Below are 26,508 nucleotides of genomic sequence, written 5' to 3' on the forward strand. Positions count from 1 at the left end.
TGTAATCAAAAACAACTTTACAGACTTTGTCACCAATCATTCTTTCACCAAAGAAACATTGGATGGGAAAGTGTCCATTTCGATTGCATAGTCTACAAAATCTTGGAGTTGCTGTTTTGTTGAAGCTAGTTGGGTCTTGATACTTTGCATCATTTGAAGATGAAGCAATGTTTTCAAAATGTGATTTTTCAGATTTATAAAAGCCCAACCCAGCTTTATCATAAAGAGGTTTTTGACTAGCCAAGATTTGATTCAAATTTTCAGAACTTTGAGTGAACTTGGCTAAGTCTTCTTTAAGTCTGTTAACCTCTTTAAGCAACTCTTCATTTTGCTTAAAACAATTTACATATGCAAGAACTGAATGGTCACTTTCACAACTTTTAATTTGGGCTTTTAACTGCTTATTCTCTTCAACGAGATCACAAGCGATTTCGGCCTCTCTCACTTTTTCTTTTAGAAAACTGTTTTCAGCTTGAAGAATGGTGACTTGTTGTTCAAGTTCTTGATTTTCTAGAAGAAAGCATCTTATTTTTTCAGAAAGGTGGTCTATCATAAGATGAAGATCTTCAGTGTCAGGGTTATGAAAGACTACCTGATGTACATGATCTGCCATAAGACACTGTTGGGACTTGGTTTCTGATTTTTCATCATCATCATCTGAGTCATTTTCTAAATCTTCCCATGAAGCCATTAGTCCTTTCTTCTTTCCTTTTTTCGGCTTTTCTTCCTTCTTCAACTTGGGACAGTCAGATTTGAAATGCCCCATTTCCTTGCAATTGAAACAGGTTACCTTGCTAAGATCTTTCTTCGTCCTCCTGGAACTGTCGACTTTGCCTTTGAGCTTTGCCATTTTCCTGAATTTTTTTGCAAACAACACAAACTCATTTTCAGAAGAGTTATCACTGGATTCATCATCCAGAGGGTTAGTCACAGAAGAAAATGCAATTCCTTTCTTTTTTGAATCCTTTTTCAAATAGGAGTTTTCAAAAGCAAGTAAGTTTCCTCTCAAATCATCAAGAGTCATGGAATCTAAGTTGCTACTATCAGAGATAATTAGAGCTTTTGTTTCCCACTCTTTTGTGAGACACCTCAACACTCTTCTCACTAGCACAGATTCTGAATGTGTGATTCCAAGAGCATCTAAGCCAATAGTGATGGCATTGAACCGTTCGAACAGTTCATTAATGGACTCTCCTTCCTTCATTGTAAACATTTCATATTCCCTGTTTAACATGTCTGTCCGAGTCTTTTTTACAATGGTGGTTCCTTCATGAGTGATTTGCAACTTATCCCAGATTTCCTTTGCCGTTGTGCATCGTGATACTCATCGGTACTCCTCAAAGCTGATAGCACAATTGAGCAGATTGGTTGCCTTGGCATTTAACTCCACCTTCTTCCTATCTTCCTCAGTCCAGCTTGCTTCTGGTTTAAGGGAGGTTACTCCTTGAGCATTTGTGGTAGTCGGAAATTTAGGACCTTCCAAGATGATCTTCCAAAGTCTGTAATCTACAGCTTGTACAAATATCTTCATCCTCTCCTTCCAATAGGTATAATTTTTCCCATTGAAAAGAGGAGGTCTGTTGCTTGATTGTCCTTCTGTCAGATTATAAGACACCACATTTGCGCCACTGTTTTCCGCCATTAGGATCTTTACTCCAAGCTGCAAAGCTTGATCTCTTTGAGACCAAGCTCTGATACCAATTGATGGTTTCAGTGGCTAAGAGAAGGGGGGGTTGAATCTTAGCCCCTTTTTTGTTTGCTGACACTTGCTGAACTTTAGATGAGACTTTTCTGTTTTATCTCGTCCCTAGTCACGAGACATTTTCATTTTGTCTCGTCACTTGGCATGAGACATTTTTGATGTTGCATCCTGAATAATAAGAACAGAATTGAAGTAGGAGAGAGAGAGAGAAGATAACACCCAGATATATCCTGGTTCAGCTGCTAAGTGCAGTGCAGCCTACATCCAGTCTCCATCACAACAATGATGGAATTTCACTATAATCATCCAGATTACAACTTGTAAAGTGCTAACCCAACTTACAAGGGGATTCCCACAGAATCATGAAACACAACACAGATGTACAAAGGAACTCTAAGACATCTATGGCTTTTTCTTTTAATTTTGCACTCTCTGCCTTTTTCCGCTCTATGGCTTTTTCTTACAAACCTCACAGTTTGCCTTTTTCCATGAGACTCAAGACATGACAAAATTAAACAGAAAAATACAAAACAGAAAACATTGAAGGAGAAGAAGAACTGCTAGCTTAGGTAGCTCTGAGAACTCTGTGCCTTGCACTCTCAAATCTTACTTCTTTTCCTTGAATCAAACCATGACTGTTCACCTCTTTTATAGAGAAGTGAAGCCTTCACGGTTTGACACACAAACCCAAGCTCAGCTTCCTTTCCTTCAACAAAAACCGGTTCGGCCATACAGAGAGAAGAGGTAGCTCATGCAAAAACCAACATGCAAATACCTCTAGTCCTTCCTTGGTCACCACTCTTCATCAATCCGAGCGCTCCATCCTTGGCTTCCTCTCCAAGATGGATTTCTGGCCCTTGATGCTTCATGTTGATGATGACTTCATCTGCTTCAACTTCTGCCTTCAACCATCTCTTCGCCACTCTAGCTACTCCCTGTGGTGGTTGATCAGAAACGAAGACAAGTCACGCCTCCAAGATCCTTCTGCTGGCCGAATCTTCTTCATTCTTTTTTGGGTATGAAGAAGCCAGGATCTCATCACCAAATCTTACCATAAGTGATGCAGATCTTAGCCACAGCATACTTTTCTTTTTCTTTTTCGTGCCATCAACTTGATGGTCTTCAACCTTGCTTTTCTTTTCTTTAGGTAGCACCAAGTAGCTTCCATGGTTTCCTGAGTATTAACCGAAGAGAGAGGCAAATGTGAGAGAGAGAAGAGAGAAATTTGAACTCAAACTAATGGACAATGATGAAATGAAATTAAAAATTCCACTTCCCTAGCTTAGAGTGGCGTGTATCATTATGGCTGCCATCAAATCAATCTTTCTCTCTCTTTCTTATGTTTCCAATGCATTAATTGAGTTTGAAATCCTTCAATATAATGAAGTGGAATCCGTTGGAAGCATTTAGTTACTTTATTTGCTTCATGGATTCGGTTGTTGCATGGAAACATTAATAATTTTGGGCTTGATTGTAATAAGGGTTATTCTTGGCCCAAATATAAGCATTTGCTTTCCTTATAAGATTTGGAGCATGCATAAAACAAATTTGGGCTTATATAATAAAAAAAGTAATGCTGGCCCAGAAAAATAATTCAGCCTCATAGTGTGGGAAATATTCAACAAAGCTGAGATAACATTATTCCATTGGGCTTGCAACATGTTATTTAATTTTTCAGCCCAAGCAAACCTGCATTACAAAATTAAATTAATCAATATTAGATCAAAGATTAATTTTGCAATTAATCAAATTAATAATGTTTAGTCATCACAAATATTAATTTAGAGTTTTCCAAACTCATCAATTACTAATCCTTTTTCAAAATTATTTTCGAAATCTTCCTTCTCTTTTCTTCTTCTATTTAATTATTTAATTACTAACACTTCTCTTCACCTCTCTTCATCTAAAAATCCGAACTCATTATATCCCTTGTGTTTGGATTCTTCTCCCCTTTCTTTTTCTACTAACATTAAGGAATCTCTATACTGTGACATAGAGGATTCCTCTTTCTTTTCTTGTTCTCTTCTCTTTCATATGAGCAGGAACAGGGAAAAAGGCACTCTTGTTGAAATTGATCCAGAACCTAAAAGGACTCTGAAGAGAAAATTAAGAGAAACTAAATTACAACAATCCAGAAACAACCTTTTAGAAATTTTCGAACAAGAGAAGGAGATGGCAGCCGAAAATAATAATAATGCAAGGAGAATGCTTGGTGACTTCACAAAGCCAACGTCCAAGTTTGATGGAAGAAGCATCTCCATTCCTGCCATTGGAGCCAATAACTTTGAGCTGAAACCTCAGCTAGTTGCCTTAATGCAACAAAACTGCAAGTTTTATGGACTTCCATCTGAAGATCCTTATCAGTTTTTAACTGAATTCTTGCAGATCTGTGAGACTGTAAAGACGAATGGAGTTGATCCTGAAGTCTACAGACTCATGCTTTTCCCTTTTGCTGTAAGAGACAGAGCTAGAATATGGTTAGATTCACAACCCAAGGATAGCCTGGACTCCTGGGATAAGCTGGTCACTGCCTTCTTGGATAAATTCTTTCCTCCTCAAAAGCTGAGCAAGCTGAGAGTGGATGTTCAAACCTTCAAACAAAAAGATGGTGAATCCTTCTATGAAGCTTGGGAAAGATACAAGCAGCTGACCAAAAGATGTCCATCTGACATGTTTTCAGAATGGACCATATTAGATATATTCTATTATGGTCTCTCTGAATTTTCGAAAATGTCATTGGACCATTCTGCAGGTGGATCTATTCACCTAAAGAAAACGCCTGAAGAGGCTCAAGAACTCATTGATATGGTTGCAAACAACCAATTCATGTACACTTCTGAGAGGAATTCCGTGAATAATGGGATACCTCAGAAGAAAGGAGTTCTTGAAATTGATGCTCTGAATGCCATATTGGCTCAGAACAAAGTGTTGACTCAACAGGTCAACATGATCTCTCAAAATCTGAATGGATGGTAACATGCATCCAACAGTACTAGAGAGGCAGCTTCTGAAGAAGCTTATGATCCTGAGAACCCTGCCATGGCAGAGGTTAATTACATGGGTGAACCTTATGGAAACACCTATAACTCATCATGGAGAAATCATCCAAATTTCTCATGGAAGGATCAACAAAAGGCTCAACAAGGCTTTAACAATGGTGGACGTAATAGGCTGAACAATAGCAAGTCATATCCGTCATCTTCTCAGCAACAGACAGAGAATTCTGAACAAAACACTTCTAATTTAGCCAATATAGTCTCTGATCTGTCAAAGGCCACTTTCAGTTTCATGAATGAAACAAGATCCTCCATTAGAAATTTGGAGGCACAAGTGGGCCAGCTGAGTAAGAAAGTCATTGAAACTCCTCCCAGTATTCTCCCAGGTAATATAGAAGAGAATCCAAAAGGAGAGTGCAAGGCCATTGATGTGATCAATGTGGCTGAATGCACAAGGGAGGAGGAGGACGAAAATCCTAGTGAGGAAGACCTCCTGGGACGTCCCTCAAGCAAGAAGGAGTTTCCTATTAAGAATCCAAAGGAATCTGAGGCTCATATATAGACCATAGAGATTCCATTAAATCTCCTTCTGCCATTCATGAGCTCTGAAGACTATTCTTTCTCTGAAGAGGATGAAGATGTGACTGGAGAGCAAGTTGCTCAATATTTAGGAGCTATCATGAAGCTGAATGCCAAGTTGTTTGGTAATGAGACTTGGGAAAGTAAACCTCCCTTGCTCATTAATGAACTAGATACCTGGATTCAGCAAACTTTACCTCAAAAGAAACAAGATCCTGGCAAGTTTTTAATACCTTGTACCATAGGCACCATGACCTTTGCAAAAGCTCTGTGTGATCTGGGGTCAGGGATAAATCTTATGCCACTCTCTGTAATGGAGAAGCTGGGGATCATTGAGGTACAACCTGCCTTGTTCTCATTACAATTGGCAGACAAGTCATTAAGACAAGCTTATGGATTAGTAGAGGACGTACTAGTAAAGGTTGAAGGCCTTTACATTCCTGCTGATTTCATAATCTTAGACACTAGGAAGGAAGAGGATGATTGCATTATCCTTGGAAGACCTTTCCTAGCCACAGCAGAAGCTGTGATAGATGTCAACAGAGGTGAATTAGTCCTTCAATTGAATGGGGAATACCTTGTGTTTAAGGCACATGGCCATCCCTCTGTGACAAAAGAGAGTAAGCATGAAGAGCTTCTCTCAGTTCAGAGTCAAGAAGAGCCCCCACAGTCAAACTCTAAGTTTGGTGTTGGGAGGCCACAACCAAACTCTAAGTTTGGTGTTAAGATCCCATATCCAAACTCTAAGTTTGGTGTTGGGACTATACAACATTGACCTGATCACCTTGTGGCTCCATGAGAGCCACTGTCAAGCTATTGACATTAAAGAAGCGCTTGTTGGGAGGCAACCCAATTTTATTTATCTAATTTTTATTTTATTGTTATTTTGTGTTTTATTAGGTACATGATCATGAGGAGTCACAAAAAAATCATAAAAATTAAAAACAGAATCAAAAACAGCAGAAGAAAAAATTCACACCCTGGAGGACGCACAGGCTGGCGTTCAACGCCAGTAAGATGCATCTGGCCGGCGTTCAACGCCAGAACAGAGCACCATTCTGGCGCTGAACGCCAGAAACAAGCAACATTCTGGCGCTGAACGCCAGGAATGTGCCCAGAGAAGAAAAGCTGGCGCTGAACGCCAGTAACAAGCATGAAACTGGCGTTCAACGCCAGAAACATGCTTTACATGGGCGTTGAACGCCCAGAACGTGCACCAATGGGCATTTAAACGCCAGAATGGTGTACCAAGGCATTTTACATGCCTATTTGGTGCAAGGATGGAATTCCTTGACACCTCAGAACCTGTGGACCCCATAGGATCACCTCAGGATCTGTGGATCCCACAGGATCCCCACCTACCATATTCCCACCTTACCTCCTAATCCTAGTTTTTGTGATTACTCTTCCCCATGTCACACTTCCCAAAACCCTTCACCAATCACCTCAATTCCTCTTCCCAATCACCCCCTTCACCACTCACATCCATCCCCTCTTCCCCATAAACCCCACCTACCTTCAAAAATTCAAAAACATTTTCCCACCCATTCCCACCCTAAATAGCCGAATACACACTACCCCCTCTCCCTATAAATACCCTTCCATTCTACTTTATTTTCACACAACACAAACCCCTCTTCTCCCACTTAGCCGAACCTACATCTCTCCCTCTCTACCATATTCTCTTCTTCTTCTTCTTCTTCTCTTCTTTCTTTTTTTGCTCGAGGACGAGCAATATTTTAAGTTTGGTGTGGTAAAAGCATAAGCTTTTTGTTTTTCCATTACCATCAATGGCACCTAAGGCCGGAGTATCCTCTAGAAAAGGAAAAGCGAAGACAAAAGCTTCCACCTCCGAGTCATGGGAGATGGAAAGATTCATCTCCAAGAGCCATTAAGACCACTTCTATGATGTTGTGGCAAAGAAGAAGGTGATCCCTGAGGTCCCTTTCAAGCTCAAGAAAAATGAGTATCCGGATATCCGACATGAAATCCGAAGAAGAGGTTGGGAAGTCCTAACCAACCCCATGCAGCAAGTCAGAATCTTAATGGTTCAAGAGTTCTATGCCAATACATGGATCACTAGGAACCATGATCAAAGTATGAACCCGAGTCCAAAGAATTATCTCACAATGGTTCGGGGAAAATACTTAGATTTTAGTCCGGAAAATGTGAGGTTAGCGTTTCACTTGCCCATGATGCAAGGAGATGAACACCCCTACACTAGAAGGGTCAACTTTAATCAAAGGTTGGACCAAGTCCTTATGGACATATGTGTGGAAGGAGCTCAATGGAAGAGAGACTCCAAAGGCAAGCCAGTCCAACTAAGAAGACTGGACCTCAAGCCTGTGACTAGAGGATGGTTGGAGTTTATTCAACGCTCCATCATTCCTACTAGCAACCGATCTGAAGTTACTGTGGATCGGGCCATCATGATTCATGGCATCATGATAGGAGAGGAAGTAGAAGTTCATGAGGTCATCTCCAATAAAATCTACAAAATAGCCGACAAGCCCTCACCCATGGCAAGGCTAGCTTTTCCTCACCTTATTTGCCATCTGTGTTACTCAGCTGGAGTCATCATAGAAGGAGATATCCTCATTGAAGAGGATAAGCCCATCACCAAGAAGAGGATGGAGCAAGCAAGAGAGACCCTTCACGGTTCTCAAGAGATGCATGAGGAAGCTCATCATCAAGAAATCCCTGAGATGCTTCAAGGGATGCATTTTCTTCCCAACAACTATTGGGAGCAACTCAACACTTCCTTAGAAGATTTGAACCACAATGTGGGACAATTAAGGGTGGAACATCATGAGCACTCCATCATTCTCCAAGAAATAAGAGAAGATCAAAGAGCAATGAGGGAGGAGCAACAAAGGCAAGGAAGGGACATAGAAGAGCTTAAGGACATTGTTGGTCCTTCAAGAAGAAGACGCCACTAAAGGTGGATTCATTCCTTGTTCTTTATTTCTTTCTGTTTTCGGTTTTTAATGTTGTGTTTATTTATGTTTTGTGTCTTTATTTCATGATCATTAATATGTAGTAACTATGCCTTAAAGCTATGAATAAATTCCATTAATCCTTCACCTCTCTTAAATGAAAAATGTTTTAATTCAAAAGAACAAGAAGTACATGAATTTCAAATTCATCCTTGAATTTAATTTAATTATATTGATGTGGTGACAATACTTTTTGTTTTCTGAATGAATGCTTGAACAGTGCATATGTCTTTTGATCTTGTTGTTTATGAATGTTAAAATTGTTGGCTCTTGAAAGAATGATGAACAAAGAGAAATGTTATTGATGATCTGAAAAATCATGAAATTGATTCTTGAAGCAAGAAAAAGCAGTGAAAAAGAAAGCTTTCTAAAAAAAAATGGCGAAAAAAAATAGAAAGAAAAAGAAAAAGCAAGCAGAAAAAGCCAATAGCCCTTAAAACCAAAAGGCAAGGGTAAAAAGGATCCAAGGCTTTGAGCATCAATGGATAGGAGGGCCCAAGGAAATAAAATCCAGGCCTAAGCGGCTAAACCAAGCTGTCCCTAACCATGTGCTTGTGTCATGAAGGTCCAAGTGAAAAGCTTGAGACTGAGTGGTTAAAGTCGTGATCCAAAGCAAAAAGAGTGTGCTTAAGAGCTCTGGACACCACTAACTGGGGACTCTAGCAAAGCTGAGTCACAATCTGAAAAGGTTCACCCAGTTATGTGTCTGTGGCATTTATGTATCCGGTGGTAATACTGGAAAACAAAGTGCTTAGGGCCACGGCCAAGACTCATAAGTAGCTGTGTTCAAGAATCAACATGCTTAACTAGGAAAGTCAATAACACTATCCGAAATTCTAAGTTTCTAGAGAAGCCAATCATTCAAAACTTCAAAGGAAAAAGTGAGATGCCAAAACTGTTCAGAAGCAAAAAGCTACAAGTCCCGCTCATCTAATTATAAGTAATATTCATTGATATTTTGGAATTTATAGTATATTCTCTTCTTTTTATCCTATTTGATTTTCAGTTGCTTGGGGACAAGCAACAATTTAAGTTTGGTGTTGTGATGAGCGGATAATTTATACGCTTTTTGGCATTGTTTTTAGGTAGTTTTTAGTAAGTTCAAGCTACTTTTAGGGATGTTTTCATTAGTTTTTATGTTAAATTCACATTTCTGAACTTTACTATGAGTTTGTGTGTTTTTTCTGTGATTTTAGGTAATTTCTGGCTGAAATTGAGGGACTTGAGCAAAACTCTGAAAAAGGCTGACAAAAGGACTGCTGATGCTGTTGGAATCTGACCTCCCTGCACTCGAAATGGATTTTCTGGAGCTACAGAACTCCAATTGGCGCGCTCTCAACGGAGTTGGAAAGTAGACATCCAGAGCTTTCCAGCAATATATAATAGTCCATACTTTATTCGGAAATTGACGACGTAACTTAGCGTTGAACGCCAAATACATGCTGCTGTCTGGAGTTAAACGCCAGAAAAACGTCATGATCCAGAGTTGAACGCCCAAAACACGTTATGGCTTGGAGTTCAACTCCAAGAAAAGCCTCAGCTCGTGGATAGATCAAGCTCAGCCCAAGCATACACCAAGTGGGCCCCGAAAGTGGATTTATGCATCAATTACTTACTCATGTAAACCCTAGTAGCTACTTTATTATAAATAGGACTTTTTACTAGTGTATTAGACATCTTGGGACGTTTAGTTCTCAGATCATGGGGGCTGGCCATTCGGCCATGCCTGAACCTTTCACTTATGTATTTTCAACAGTGGAGTTTCTGCACACCATAGATTAAGGGTGTGGAGCTCTGCTGTACCTCAAGTTTCAATATAATTACTATTACTTTCTATTCAATTCTCTTTTATTTTTATTCCAAGATATATGTTGCACAACACTTTGATGAATGTGATGATCCGTGACACTCATCATCATTCTCACTTATGAACGCGCGTGATTGACAACCACTTCCGTTCTACTCTAGGCCGGGCGCATATCTCTTAGATTCCCCAACAGAATCTTCGTGGTATAAGCTAGATAGATGGCGGCATTCATGGGGATCCGGAAAGTCTAACCTTGTCTGTGGTATTCCGAGTAGGATCCCGGGAATCCGGAAAGTCTAACCTTGTCTGTGGTATTCCGAGTAGGATTCCAGTATTGAATGACTGTGACGAGCTTCAAACTCCTGAAGGCTGGGCGTTAGTGACAAACGCAAAAGAATCAATGGATTCTATTCCAACCTGATTGAGAACCGACAGATGATTAGCCGTGCTGTGACAGAGCATTTGGACCATTTTCACTGAGAGGATGGGATGTAGCTATCAACAAGGGTGATGCCTCCAGACGATTAGCCGTGCAGTGACAGCGCATAGGACTATTTTCCCGAGAGGATTAAAAGTAGCCATTGATGATGGTGATGCCCTACATACAGCTTGCCATGGAAAGGAGTAAGAAGAATTGGAAGAGCGAGTAGTGAAGTAGAGTTTCAAGAGGAGCACAGCATCTCCATACGCCTATCTGAAATTCCCACTCTTGATTTACATAAGTATTTCTATCCTTTTTATTTTATTTTTATTATTAATTTTTGAAAACCAAAACTATTTAATCTGCCTAACTGAGAGTTACAAGGTGACCATAGCTTGCTTCATACCAACAATCTCTGTGGGATCGACCCTTACTCGCGTAAGGTTTATTACTTGGACGACCCAGTACACTTGCTGGTTAGTTGAACGGAGTTGTGTCCACACATAAGTGCCATAATAATGATTCCATACAACAACAAAGAATACTACATTGATGTGATCACAATTTCGTCCACCAAATACCATACAAATAAAACAAAAATACCAACTAGTAATGGATATTTTTTGCAAGTTATATATTTTGTAAGACTACATTTGACATTTTTTGGATTTGTAATGTGCACAAATATCAAACTCTGAATCGAGCATGGTTATTTTTGTCATGATCATAGCCTAACAACTTCTCAAACTCAAAACCTACTGAAAATCAGATACACAAGGCACACAAGGTTACACACCACCACCATTGACATAATCACAAGCCACAACCTAAGTCTGTTAATTCTAACTTCAATCTTCCCTAACTTCATGAGCGTCTTCAATTCACTTCAGCCTCAGCCTCGAGAACATCTTCGTGCATCTTTCTTTCTGGCAGTCCTCTCTTCAAACCCTCCCACCGATCTTCGATTTCGTCTACCCATACAAAGAAGCTGCAGTCTGAGGTCTATCAATGGCAAAAAAATTAGATCAGACACACATTCATCGCCGTCCATACAGAGTGTACAACGGGTTTACCTTCCAATTGAGACAATGGACAAACCACCTTCCAGGATTCATCGCCGTCCCCGACTGCAACAGCGTCACCCCCAAACCACAGAAGTACCTGCCATTGAACTTCCTATTATGCACCCGCTTTGAAATTGAGCTTCCAGATACACTACAGCTCCCATTCAAAGGTGGAGTAAAGAGTATTCGCCTCGACATTGGTATATTTTTCAAGAATTTTGTCAATCTAAGGCTAAGGTTCGTGTTTGGGATAAAAGAAGTTTTGAATTTGAAAAATTTTGGGGTTTAGGGTTCATTATAACGGTCAAACAACTTAGCAGGCCACGTAAGAAGCCCCCAGACCACGTAATGCCGTGATGTGCTACGTAGGAAGCGTCACTAACGAAATCAATGTCGGAATAACGATTAATTAGTTTCGTCCTACGGATGTCATTAGTAATAGGTACATTAGATAATTTCTTTCTTCCGTGGATAGATTAGTCAGCATGCTCAACTTTCATGGGCAAAAATAATAGTTTACTCTTTTAAAATATAAAATTGATCATTTAAGACATCATTAAAGTAATATATCCTTGATATTCTTTTGTGAGACTGTTCAAGATTAGTTAGATATGGTCAACTTCTTGAAATGGATAACCGATTGCAAGGAGAGAATCTACAATCTTTAGTATGGTGGAAAGGTATTCAGCTACGGTGGTCGTTTTCTTATAAACTTTGAACTGTGTCTTCAAGCGTTGTTGGATCCTAGTTCTTGAGAAAACTGTGAAGATATTATTGATTTTTTTCCAAATCTCAGAAAAGAAAGTGCAATGCACACCTTATTCTTAAAAATGATCATCATAGAGACTACCACCCATGTTATCAAATTATATATGCATCTCTAGTAGATAATATAATGAAAAAAAAAGTATTTAAACTCTACATTTACCTATTTCTAGATCTAACTTTATTTATTTTTAATACTAGTATTTAAGGTTTTTTTTTTCTGAAATAAAATAAAAAAATTATTTTCTCAAACCCCATTTTTCAACTTTAATTTTTCAAATACAATTTCTTTTAGAGCAAGTTTGCCGCACTCCCGACGAACTGTAAAATTTATAGAGTTTGCCGGGGATAAGACAAACTTGCTAATTTTTATAGACGGCGAACTTGTCCAAAAAAAAATTGTATTTAGGGAATTAAAGTTCAAAATTAAAATCATGTTTGGGGAAATAATAATTTTTTTATTTTATTTAGTAAAAAAACCTACTATTTAATTAATAATTTTTTAAGCAAAACACTACATAAAAATGTAGTGTTATTTGTATTTAAACTATTTATTGCTTGTAGAACTCAACACTATATCTATCTAGCTAGTTCTATTATATTTTAAATTGTGTAAAAAATGCGACATAATATGCATGGTACTTAACCTAAATTTGAATTCATCACATTTTTGTAACCTAATATTAAATGTCACATTTTTAAAAGTCTGAATGATTTTTCTTATACTGAGAAAAATTTTCGAAATTCGTATCTTAATATGATATATAATAGGTAAAGTCCATATTTTATATATATCAATGATCTTAGCAACACCAGGTGTTTACATAGAAAATTTATTATTCTTACATTTATTATGGTAGTAATACATAAAGCATTAATTTATTATTTAGTCAACTAATAAATTTTGAACCAGTAATTAGATATGATCGTAATTATCTGAAGAACTTTGAATATATCTTCAGTGAATTGCGGAAGCGGTGATGGATCCTTGAATTCTGTAGTGAAATGGTGAGAAGATGTTGATGATTTATCTTTTCCATGAGACATACATAAATCATTGTCCCATACAAGATCATTTAAATGCAAACTCACACTATTATAATCTTTTGCTTTCAAACTTCGTTGCATGGGGTCAATTTCAGCAAGTGCACCATCATCACTAGTGAATTCTTTTAAGCAAAAATTGTAGAGTTCTTTTGCCTTAGGATCAGTGGCTTTTGCAATCAAAGAGTTGAGAAGGTTTACTGTGTTTTTAAGCTTTGAACGAAGCACTTCAATTGTGTAGTGTGCTAAGGAATCAACGTCTGCTCTTGCTGCACCACCGGGTATTGAGTTTAGAAGATTTGAACAATATGCAAAAATTTTAGTTTGCTTGCAAATTTCTTCTACTTTCACAATTTTTTGTGCATTGGAAGTTGCATCAAATAAAAGGAAGGCAAAAACTAAGGTTAAAATCAAGGAATATGGTCTCACATTGTTACCATTGAAATGACAAGCCATGGTGTATATGTTAATTTCAACGTTTTAGTTTTGTTGCAATTGTTGGGTTTGGTATGAGTTCTTATATATAGTTGTATATGATGGATATTCCATAATTAGATTAGAGGAGTGTTAGCAAGTTTGTGATTAGTAGTCATTAATTAGTTATTATTAATATTTTTAATGGTATATAATTACTCACTTTTCTTTTATTAGTTAAGTGCTTGCCAAATTTTAATAAAAGTGATGATACTTAAACTTTTTCTTTAGGTTATTTAACAAAAGTTATTTTTTTATCGAAAATGTTTAATAACAAATAAAATTAGTAAAAAATAATTAAAATTTATCTTATTTAGTTAAAATTAGTAAATTTGTCTTATTTCTCAAGGTTTTACTTCGGTAAACAAATCAGTTTTCGGTTTATTTTTTTGTAGAGTAATTATCCATATCAGTCCCCAAAAATTTTAAAAGCGAACATTTAATCCCAAAAAAATTAACATACAGATCAATCCCTAACGTTTTTTTCTATCAGACATAACAGTCTTTCGTCCAAAAAAAAGTATTATTATTATTATCAATTGCACAATAATATTGTACCATAAATGTATTTTTTTAATAAAAGTAATGATAAATTTATTCATTAGATTCTTATGTATGTATTTATAATATAAAAAAAATATATAGAGTCACTCAATAATAATAATAATAATAATAATAATAATAATAATAATAATAATATTCAATAAAATTATTAGAGATTATTCTACAAGAAATTTACGATTGAACTATTTGATATTTTTGTATTCAATATAATCAAAAGATGTCCTATTAAAAAAAACATATTTAATTTGTATTAAAAAATATTTTAATTTAGATTTCAAAGCATCATTATTTACGTTATTTTTTTCTAAAAGAAAAGAGTGTATTAATATACTATTGTCGTCATATTCACATGCACAAAGCTAAGTTAATAATAATAGAGGTCGACATATAGTAAAAATAAAATGGACGGGGATTGTTATGTCTGACAAAGAAAAACGTTAGAAATTGATCTGTGTATTAATTTTTTTGGGAACTAAAATATCTGCTTTTAAAATCTTCGAGACTAATCTGGGTAATTACTTTATTAAAAATTAAACTAATTTGTCTATAAGAATAAAATCTTAGAAATTAATCTATATATTAATTTTTTTTAGAACTAAAATATCTACTTTTAAAATTTTTGAGAACTGATTTGAATAATTACTCTTTTATATATATATTCAAATATATTCATATCAAATCATCCCATTAAAATTTTGACCAACACTATTTAATGATATCGTAATAGTCGGGTCGAGGAATTAAAGTTGCACAATAAATATAATTAAATAATTTTAATCATTAATGATATTACATATAAAAATAATATATTTAGATTTTGAAAAAAGTTTGATAACAAAATTTTTTTTTGTTATAATTAGCCAAAATTTTAAAAAATTTATTTTATTTATATAATATTTTAATTTTTTATCTCACCTTCTTATCAATTTATTTATTATATTCTTATTAGTTCCACTTATTAATGATATTAATTATAATATCATATCCAATTCCTAATTATTAGATATTTTTATAATCATTACTTAATATTTTTTTTATAATTTAAATTTTATATTTAGAAATATAATAAATACTAATAATAATAAATTAAAAAATTATAATATTAATATTCATTAAATGATTTTAATTGTAATATATTTTTAATTCTTTTATTTCATTTATTATTATTTCAAAAGTGAGCAAATGTAAAAGCCTTGTTTAATAGGTTTATCATTGTTAGAAGAATCATGAAAGTATATTTTTTTAGAGACCAAAAATTACAACTCTAATTCAATTACAAGTACAATTGGGATAGGTTAAGGAAATTTATAAAAAATCATCTTTATTATTACAAATAATATGACATTTGACCCGATGAGATTGTTGCTAGACACTCAATTTTCGAGAATATGAAAAACCACACTAACTTTGATGAGTTATGGTAATAAACTGATTTAATTTTTTTATTTTTATGTGCATTTATAATTATACTATACTAACTAAGTTTATACACATAATATTTATAAGTTCATATACATAACATTTATAATTATATACAACTAGCGTCTAAAAATTAAATTCATATTTATTAGATATTACATCCATACATATATCATTCAAGTTAACACAGATGTTTTTAAATTTTATCATAATTAAATTTAAAACAAAATATCAAATTCTTAAATTAATTTATTCAATTAATAAATTTAATCATAACATCCATAAATTCATATAAATAATATCCATAATTTTGTATTAATAACATTCATATTATTAACTGATCTTTCCAATAATTAATTTTAAAAACAAAAATATTTCTGACCAATATTCAATTAGCTAACTTAATCTCTGTATAGTATATAATTCAATTTTAAATATTGCAGTTAATTTGATTTAATTACTTTATATTTATTTTCATATTTTTAGTCAACTAACATTAAAATTAAATCCTAAAATAACCGCTAATTGATCCCATTTATTTTAAATTTTTTACTTTTTTATTATTTTTAAGTTTTTCTTCTTATTCCCTCAAATTCCAGTAGCGCTATTTCATCATTATTGCCAGCTTTTTTTATACTAAATAAATTAATTCTTTCAATAAATATGTATATTAATATTTTTGTATACAAACTATACATAAATATAATAAAGTAAACTAAGTATAAGATTTGTGTATAACGCGAACTGTTACAGATAGTATTAGAGCCAGAACTCGGATTGATGTGCCAGCAAGGACGCTGGGCTTCCTTAGGGGGTGGATTATAAAGTCCCACATTATTTGGGGAGGGGAACGAAGCATGCCTTATAAGGGTATGGATATCTCTCCTTAGCATGACGCGTTTTGACGAGTGAGTGTGGAGGGCTTCTGTCATCATCTCTATCGTCAAAAGCAAAACCGTGAGACCTTGTGTGTCAAAACGGACAATATCGTGCTAACGGGTGGTTTGGGCTATTACACGAACCATATATTAGGGGTCTAATAATTTAACTAAATATCATTTAGTTGATATTCGTATATTGTATGATTACAATATAAACTATTTTTATTAAAATTTTAATTTTTTTAATTGTATTACAATAACAGAATATAATAATATTTATCTAAATATACAAACATAATATCTTTTATATTTAAGTAGAATTCACCAATATGAACTAAAAAAAAAAATAAAATTATTTTAGTTTCTAAAAATAAAAGATGAAATATAATCTTATATATTGTACAATAATTTTTTTATTTTTCATACATAATATTTTTTTAAATTAAAAGTAACAACTATTATTATCAATAAATAAATATCAATAAATTTTTATAATAGAATAATATTTGGTTCGGGTGTAGCTCGAATTTTACATTAGTTGCTATAATATCTTATATTATCATGGTCGTGAAATAAATAATTAAAAAAGATATAATAAATATAAAATAAGAAAGTATAAATACGAAAGATTAATATTAATATTTATTCTAATTAATATTTTAATATAATAAAAATAATTCATATATATTAATAACGTATGAAAGAGAGAAAGAAAAATATTTTGTATATAGGCAATATAAAGAGAGAAAGAGAATTGTTATTGATGGTATATGAAAGAGAAAAGTATGTTATTATTGTACATCAATTCTCTCAAACCTCACTATTTATAGAGGTAAAATATTGACTTTTTCAAACTTCATTTAAGTTCAGTTTAACTTGGAAGCTTAATCTTTTCATAGGAAAAATCAGCCGCCCATATAATGAATGAGCATCCACATAATCATGTTTATCACAACACTCTCTCTTAGATGACCGTTTAGTATTATGTCTCGTTAAAACCTTACTAAAGAAAAACCCAATAGAAAAAAAGACTTTAGTGAAGGAAAAAGAATACAATATCCTTTGTGATGGAGACAGCCTCATTAAAAATCTTGTCAAGAAAAACCCAATGAAAAAAAACCATAATCAAGGGAAAAAGAGTACAGTCTCTCTCTCTCTTGTCGACATTATTTAATATCTCGAAATCGGCGCATCTCAATCTGATGTACCAATCTTTCAAAAGAGGATTTTGGGAGTGACTTTGTAAATAAATCTGCCAAATTATCGTTTGAGCGGATCTGTTGGACATCAATTATTCATTGATTTTGAAGATCACGAGTGAAGAAGAATTTGGGAGAAATATGCTTTGTTCTATCACCTTTGATGTATCCACCTTTAAGTTGAGCAATGTATACTGTATTATCTTCAAACAGAATAATTGGAGCTATCTTTTGCTCAATTAGTCTACATGATGACAGAATATATTAGATCATATTCCTGAGCAAAAAAGACTCGCGACTAGCTTCATGTATCGCTAGTATTTCAGCATGATTAGAGGATGTTGCCGCAATCGTCTGTTTTGTGGACCTCCATGATATAGCTGTACCATCATACGTGAACAGGTATCCTGTTTGAGATCTCCCTTTATGTGGATAAGACAAGTATCCTGCACCTACATAGCCAACTAGTTGTGACTTGGATCCAAAGGGATAAAACAATCACATATCAACCGTTGCATGAAGATATCGAAAAATTTGTTTGATTCCATTCAATGTCTTTTGGTTGGAGAGGAACTATACCTTGCTAGTAAATTTACCGCAAATGATATGTCAGGTCATGTATTATTAGCAAGATATATTAGCTCTCCAATGGCACTAAGATATGGTACTTCAGGACCAAGTATATCTTCATTTTCTTCTTTAGGACGGAATTGATCTTTTTTCACATCCAAAGATCTTATGATCATTGGGGTACTTAATGGATGCGACTTATCCATATAAAATCTCTTCAAGATCTTTTATGTGTATGTTGTTTGATGAATAAATATCCCATTTTTTGTATGCTCGATCTGTAGGTTGAGACAAAATTTAGTCTTTCCAAGATCTTTCATCTCGAACTCTTCTTTTAGAGTTTTTATAATTGTTGGAATATCTTCAGGAGTTCTATTGATATTTAAATCATCAACATACACAACAATGATAACGAATCCAGATGCATATTTCTTTATGAAAACACATGGGCAGATATCATCATTCTTGAATCCATTTTGGACAGATACTCAGTAAGACAATTATACCACATTCGTCTAGATTGCTTTAGACCATATAAAGATCTTTGCAATTTGACTGAGTATAACTCTTGTGAATATTCATTGGATGGTTTAGATATCTCTAATTCTTCAGGAACTTTTATATAGATATCACGATCTAATGATCCATATAAGTAGGTTGTTACCACATCCATTAAATGTATATGCAGTTTATGATATACAGATAAACTAACCAAATAACGCAATGTTATCACATCCACTACAGGGGAATATGTTTCTTCATAATTTATATCGGGCATTTGTGAAGAAATTTTTGCTACAAGTCGAGCTTTGTAGTGTACAATTTCATTTTTTTCATTTCGTTTTCTCACAAATACTCACCTGTATCTAACAGGTTTTACATCTTATGGTGTATGGACTACAGGTCCAAAGACTTCATGTTTTGCAAGTGTGTATAACTCAACCTTCATAGCTTCTTCCCATTTTGGCCAATCATTCCTTTGTCGACATTCTTCGACTGTTCTTGGCTCAAGATCATTACTTTCATGCATGATATTTAATGCCACATTATATGCAAATATTTCATTGACAATTGTCTTATTTTGGTCCCATTTTCCTCCTGTAAAGACATAATTTATCGAGATCTCATCATTTTCATAATTTTCAGGTACCTGAACGCCTTTTGGCATCAAAATTATATCAGAAATTTGGACAACTGTATGTGTCTTTACTATGTCTTTTTCAATAGGAATAGTATTTACCTCTTTTCTTTTTCAAGAATTTTTGTCTTTGGAATCGACAGGTTTACCACGATTCTGGTGTGAATTTGTTTCAGTGGCCACTTGTCCAACTGGGAGTCTGAGACATCAATTCGAATTGGGACATTTTCTGCTGGTATATAAGATTTGGTTATTCTCTTTGTATCAGAAAATGCATTAGGCAATTTATTTGCTATTCTTTGAAAATGTATAATCTCTTGAACTTCTAGTTCACATTATCTTGATCGAGGATCTAAATGCATCAAGGATGATACATTCCAATTAAATTCCCTTTCATGAAGCTTATTCTCTCTCCTTAATGTTGAAAATTTTGATTCATCAAAATGACAATATGCAAATTGGGCTTTAAATACATCTCCAGTTCGTACCTCAAGATACCTCACTATAGAGGGAGAATCATATCCAACATATATCTCCAATTTTCTCTAGGGTTCCATTTTGGTGCAAGAAGGTGGTGCAATGGAAACGTATATCGCACACCTGAATATTCTTAAATGAAAAATATTTAGTTGCTGGCCAAAAACTAATTGTATAAGAGAGAATTGATGGTAACTTATTGGCCTTAAATGAATAAGTACCGCGACATGTAAAATAGCATGCCCCAAGCCGATGTTGGGAGATTTGTTCTCATAAGTAAGGGTCTAGCAATTAATTTGAGGCGTTTAATAAGTGATTCTGCTAACCCAATTTGTCTGTGAACATGAGCTACTGGATGTTCAATGCTTATTCCGTTAGCCATACAATAAGCATCAAAGGTTTGGGAAGTAAATTCACAAACATTATCAAGACGAATTGCTTTGATTAGATTTTTCGAAAATTGTGTTTTTAATAGAATAATTTGAGCAAGTAATCTCGCAAACGCCAAGTTGCAAGAAGACAATAAACACACATGTGACCATGTTGAAGATGCGTCTATTAGAACCATAAAATATCTAAAAGATCCATATGGTGGATGAATAAGTCCACATATATCGCCTTGAATCCTTTCTAGGAATTCAGGGGACTCAAATCCAATATTTACTGATAATGACCTTAAAATTAACTTTTCCTAAGAACATGAAGCACAACAGAATTCACTATATTTAAGAATTTTCTGGTTCTTTAGTAAATGTTCATAAGAATTTTCAATAATTCTCTGCATCATGGTTGTTTTCGGATGACCCAATCGATCATGCCAAGTTATGAATTCATTTGGGCTAATAAACTTCTCGTTTACAATGGCATGTGATTCAATTGCACTAATTTTTGTATAATATAACCCACATGAAAGTGAGGGTAACTTTTCTAATATGAGTTATAATACATGAATACTCATGATTTTCTCCATTCATTGTTTCAATATGATATCCATTTTGGTGAATATTTTTTAAACTTAACATGTATCTTAGAGACTTGGCAGACAATAGTGCATTATTTATTATGAATTTTGTTCCTTCGGAAAACAAAATTATAGCTCTTCCGGAGCCTTCTATCACATTGCCTGAGACAATAATAGGATTAACATATTCTTCTTTTGGCACAAGATGAGTAAAATATATATTACTTTTGAGAATAGTATGCGAACTTGCACTATACGCAAGGCAAACATCTTCACTATATCTCTTTGCCATTTTCTTCAAAGACAAATAATAATAATAAAATGAATAGAAGTATATGTGCATAAAATTATTTTCTTGACTATTTTTCTAAAAAATACTGTACATAGCATAATATACTAAAAATTTTATTATTATTATTTTAGAATTTGGCACATTTAGTAATTTCGAAATTATAAATATTTTATTATACATCATATTTAAAATTCAGATGCATATAAAATAAAATTTAATAATAAGTTTCTTATTATTTATTTATATGAATACTTAACAATTCCACATATTAAACTATTCCATCATTGATCAAATGACCAATATTTCCTTCAAGATCTTCAAAGAAATCAGATACATCATAATGAGTGGTGGAATTTTCAGCATCATTTAAAACAAAATTCGTCTCCTTTTCTTTGTCGTCCTTTTTCAAAGATGCTTGATAAAAATTGACTAAGTGCCTTGGGATATGATAGGTACGCGACCAATGACCCTTTCCACCACAACGGAAACATTTATTCTCTGTTGATTTATTTTGCCTAGTGTTTCTTTCTTTATCCTACTTCTGATGAGATTCTTTATTGTGAACATAACTCTTCTTCCTTTCATAATTTTTCTTGTTACTAAAACATTACCATTTACCTCTTCTAGAATAATGATTTGTCGCATTTGCTTCAGGAAATGGGGCGGCGCCAGCTGTACGCGCTTCATGATTTTTTAAAAGCAACTTATTGTTGCGTTCAACAACAAGAAGGCAAAAAATTAACTCAGACTATTTTTTAAATCCTTTTTCTCGATACTGCTATTGTAGAAGCAAATTTGAGGCATGGAAGGTTGAGAAAGTTTTTTCTAACATATCATTATCAGTTATCTTTTTCCCACATAATTTTATTCGTGAGGTAATTCGAAACATTGTTAAATTATATTCATTTATGTATTTAAAATCCTATAGACGCAAGTACGTCTATTCATATCGGGCTTGAGAAAATATCACTATCTTTTGATTATTATACCTTTCTTCAAGGTCTTTCCACAGAATTGCATGATCTTTTAATGTAAGATATTTATTTTTCAATCATTCGTCAACATCTAGTATCCATGATAAATAGTTGTTTCCAGATATATCAAGAGCATTAAGAGCTCATTTGGGAAGTAGCAGAAGCTACTTTTTTTACTTTTGTATTATGAAAAGTCACAATACGCTGTTTGACACCATTTAAAAAAAAAAACTTTTAACTTCCTAAAAATTTGATTCACAGTTTTTTGAAGGAGTAGAAATATATGACTTCTCTTTTTTGATAAGTCATTTTATCACTTTCGTAAAAAAATTGACTTCAAAACAAAAAAGATCTGCTTTCATTATTGGCTCTGTGAAAAATATTTTCTAATTCTGTTGAAAATACTGATCCTCTACCACCATTTTCACGCAAGGTTCCGTCTGCTAGAAGTACTGGCCTTCCACTATCATTTTCACGCAATGTTCCATCTCCTAGAAGTATTGGCCTTCCACCACCATTTTCACGTAATGATTCATCTGTTGAAAGTATTGACCCTTCATGTAAGACCCAGAACTTTTGAAAAGGATTATTATAAACTAATTTTAAATTCAATTATTTTTGTAACTTTTCACCCTCCATTATTTTTTTATTAAAGATAATTAAAGTAAGTTTTGATTAATTGAATTTGAAATAAAATAAGATTCTTATCCAATTTTATAATTATTGAATTATTTTTTATATTTAAATTATAAAATTGGTAGTTATGAAATAATAAGAATTTTATATGATTTAATTTAAATAGTTGATATTTTTATAATTCAATACTTTAAGTTTTAGAAACAAAGGAAATTAATCTTATTATCTTATAATTTTAATTAAAGTATTTGATTTTAAATTAATTAGTATTTTGATCTCTCCTGGTGATACAAATCTTTATAAAATTCTCTGATAGCAATCTTGATCTGAGCTTAATTTCTTATCAACCTTCCACTACAAGAAATTACCAGAATAGCGACCGATTTAGTTAATTACCAGAGCATCAATTCTATTGTTCCTCCTTCTTTTCGATGCCAAGTTATGAAAGTACCTAATTTTTTTATCCATATTCTTCGCATGTCTGGAGTGCAACATCTGCTTCCCGTGTATTTTTTTCTCACATACCACTGCTTGCAATAGCTTACTAGAGTCTTCCTTCTAGCCTCTATTGTACCATCATAAACTCCATTTCCTCCTAACTCATCTATCTTTTTAATCTCCTCCTCAAAGCGTTGAATTTTCTCATCCATATCACCAAATTTGTCCTTATGTTATCTTTCCAAAGGCACCGTTAGAACCTTCAACTTATCCGTGAACTACACCTCACCAAGATTCCTCCATTCCTCTCTGACCATTCTTGGGAAACCTTCATGTGTAAACCAGGAATCTAAGTTTCGAAATGGACGTAGACCACCTCTGAATATAGTATCCTCAACTATAATTGGACAGTAATCTGATAGGCCTCTCGATCCCCCTTTTAACCGAATCTTCGAAAACTCCTCCGTCCATTCTACAGTCTCTAGAACCCTATCAATACGACTGTAAGAGCGGCCTCTAAACCATGTAAATTACAATCATTCAACGGTAAATCCACTAATTACATATCTTGAATCCAATTCTTAAATTCTTCCACAGACGCTGTTAATATGTCCTGACGTTCCCTCTCTTTAACCAGTATAACCTCATTAAAGTCACCCATGTAGCATATCGGGACTTGACATAAGCCAGCTATAAAGCTTAACTCCTCCCACACAGCAAGTTTTTCCACTCTAGTATGAGCACCATATACCAAACAGAAAGTACAATAAAATTTATTTTTCAATAGGACTCCTTCAACATATAATCATCTCTCCCCTTTGTAACAGTTATTCATTCTAAACAGCATGACTTTTCACATTAACAACAGGTCTCCGGACGTGCCTTCCGATCTTACATACTCCCACCCCACATGCTCACTCCTCCAAATACGTATTGCATCAAACTTATTTACAACTTGCATTTTAGACTCAACCAAACCTAACATATTCAGTTTTTGTTTCTTTTTTAGTTCTTTTATCATACTCAATTTTCTAACTCCCCTAACTCCCTAACATTTCAAGAGCTAAAAATCATTTTAAAATTTTGTTACACATCTTTTTGAGTTTTTTTTTTTGATTTGCATCTTCGTGTCTTTTCTTTCTCTTCTTTTGAGTTAGCGCTTCATTCCGTTCTTATAAAATCGTCATTATATCGTCATCTTTGTTGTAGTGCACTGCTCCAGATTCAATGTCAATTTTTCCATGCCCTTTTGTCTTTTAGCATCTGCTCTTCTCTTTTGAGAGCCTTTCCACCATTGATCACCTGTTGTTCAGTGCCAAAATCCACGCTCGCCCCAGTCTTGCCACTGCCCTCATTACCCTGTTGTCCAGTGCCAATATCCACGACCGCCCTATTCTCGCCACTGCTCTCATCAAGCCTTGTAACAACCAAAGTCATACCGTCCTCTAGTGCATATTCACCGTTTTCAAGAATCTCATCCCGAAAGCCTACGACATCCTTCCCCGGCACTGAACCAGTCTCCTTGGTATCTCCTTCGAATCCATCTTTCTTGGAGGGACCGAGTCCTGTCATCGCCGGCGGTGAGTTCTCTGAAGGCATTGGAAGGCGGCCTGTTGGCTCCATTTCGGCCGCACAGTTTCTCGCCACAAAACCTGCGGTGCCACGATCAACCCAGGCTCTCCTCTTCGATATGGTCATTAGCAGCGCCATCAGCATCCAAGTTCTCCTCTTCGATATGGTCATTAGCAGCTGTACACAACCCAGCACCATTTGGAGTGCACCCAGCCGGATGGAACCCAACCCGACCCGGGCGCATGAGCATGCCTTCCGTTTCCTCATCAACGTGATATGGGCCTGAGTTTGATGAAAAGCAGCCCATTCTCCTTCCTTCAGCACATGTGCTAAACGCTTTTTTATTGGGCCAACAATTAAGCCTGTTTTGGTCAAGTTTTTTCCTCCAATGCACCCTTTATTCAGTCCATCAAGAACATAATCCCAATTAACCATTTCTCTGTTTCAACATCATTAACCAAATCATAATATTCCTTAAAATTAGCAATTCCCTCTACAACAGCATCATCCGTTGCCCTTGGAGTTTGAATGTGAATTAATTAGCAATAACTCCATTCATTCAAAATGTTTTCGAGAATTACCAATCTATTCCTATAAACTTTTTCCTCTCTTGGCACCGCCATCATCATCTCAGCCACGGAATTTCTGTTTACTACTGACACTATCAAGCTAAAACTGCTTACACCCAAATCTCACATATTTTTAGAGACAAGGTTTACCTACGTCCTCAAGCTTACACTGAGATTCATAACTCTTGTGTCTAATCTCTTTAACTAGGACATTGAATCTATTAGTACTATTTGTGATGTGAATCTACTCATTGATTATGTATTAAATGTCACATTTTTAAAAGTCTGAATGATTTTTCTTATATTGAATTTTTTTTTTTCGAAATTCTTATCTTAATATGAGATATCATAGATAAAGTCCATATTTGATATATATCAATGATCTTAGCAACACCAAGTGTTTACATAGAAAATTTATTATTCTTACATTTATTATGGTAGTAAACTAGTAAGACATAAAACACTAATTTATTATTAGTCAACTAATAAATTTTGAACCAGTAATTAGATATGACCGTAATTATCTGAAGAACTTTGAATATGTCATCAGTGAATTGTGGAAGCGGTGATGGATCCTTGAAATCATCAGTAGTGAAATGGTGAGAAGATGTTGATGATTGATCTTGTCCATGAGACATACATTCATCATTGTCCGCTACAACATCATTTAAATGAAAACTCACACTATTATAATCTTTTGCCTTCAAACTTTGTTGCATGGGGTCAATTTCAGCAAGTGCACCATCCCGAGCAGTGAATTCTTTTAAGCAAAAATTGTAGAGTTCTTTTGCCTTAGGATCAGTGGCTTTTGCAATCAAAGAGTTGAGAAGGTTTACTGTGTTTTTAAGCTTTGAACGAAGCACTTCAATTGTGTAGTGTGCTAAGGAATCAACGTCTGCTCTTGCTGCACCACCGGGTATTGAGTTTAGAAGATTTGAACAATACGCAAAAATTTTAGTTTGCTTGCAAA

At 34.4% G+C, this 26,508-nt stretch overlaps 1 non-coding gene across 1 annotated transcript; it reads right to left on the reverse strand.

Moving 5' to 3' along the window:
- Positions 1 to 4,270: 4,270 nt before the first annotated feature.
- LOC130938163 (small nucleolar RNA R71) lies at positions 4,271 to 4,374 on the reverse strand. The gene has a single exon (XR_009069339.1). It is a non-coding gene; the product is annotated as a small nucleolar RNA R71 (small nucleolar RNA).
- Between the last annotated feature and the right edge of the window lie 22,134 nt (positions 4,375 to 26,508).

The sequence above is a fragment of the Arachis stenosperma genome, chromosome 6, assembly GCF_014773155.1.
Source record: "Arachis stenosperma cultivar V10309 chromosome 6, arast.V10309.gnm1.PFL2, whole genome shotgun sequence".
Taxonomy (NCBI): domain Eukaryota; kingdom Viridiplantae; phylum Streptophyta; class Magnoliopsida; order Fabales; family Fabaceae; genus Arachis; species Arachis stenosperma.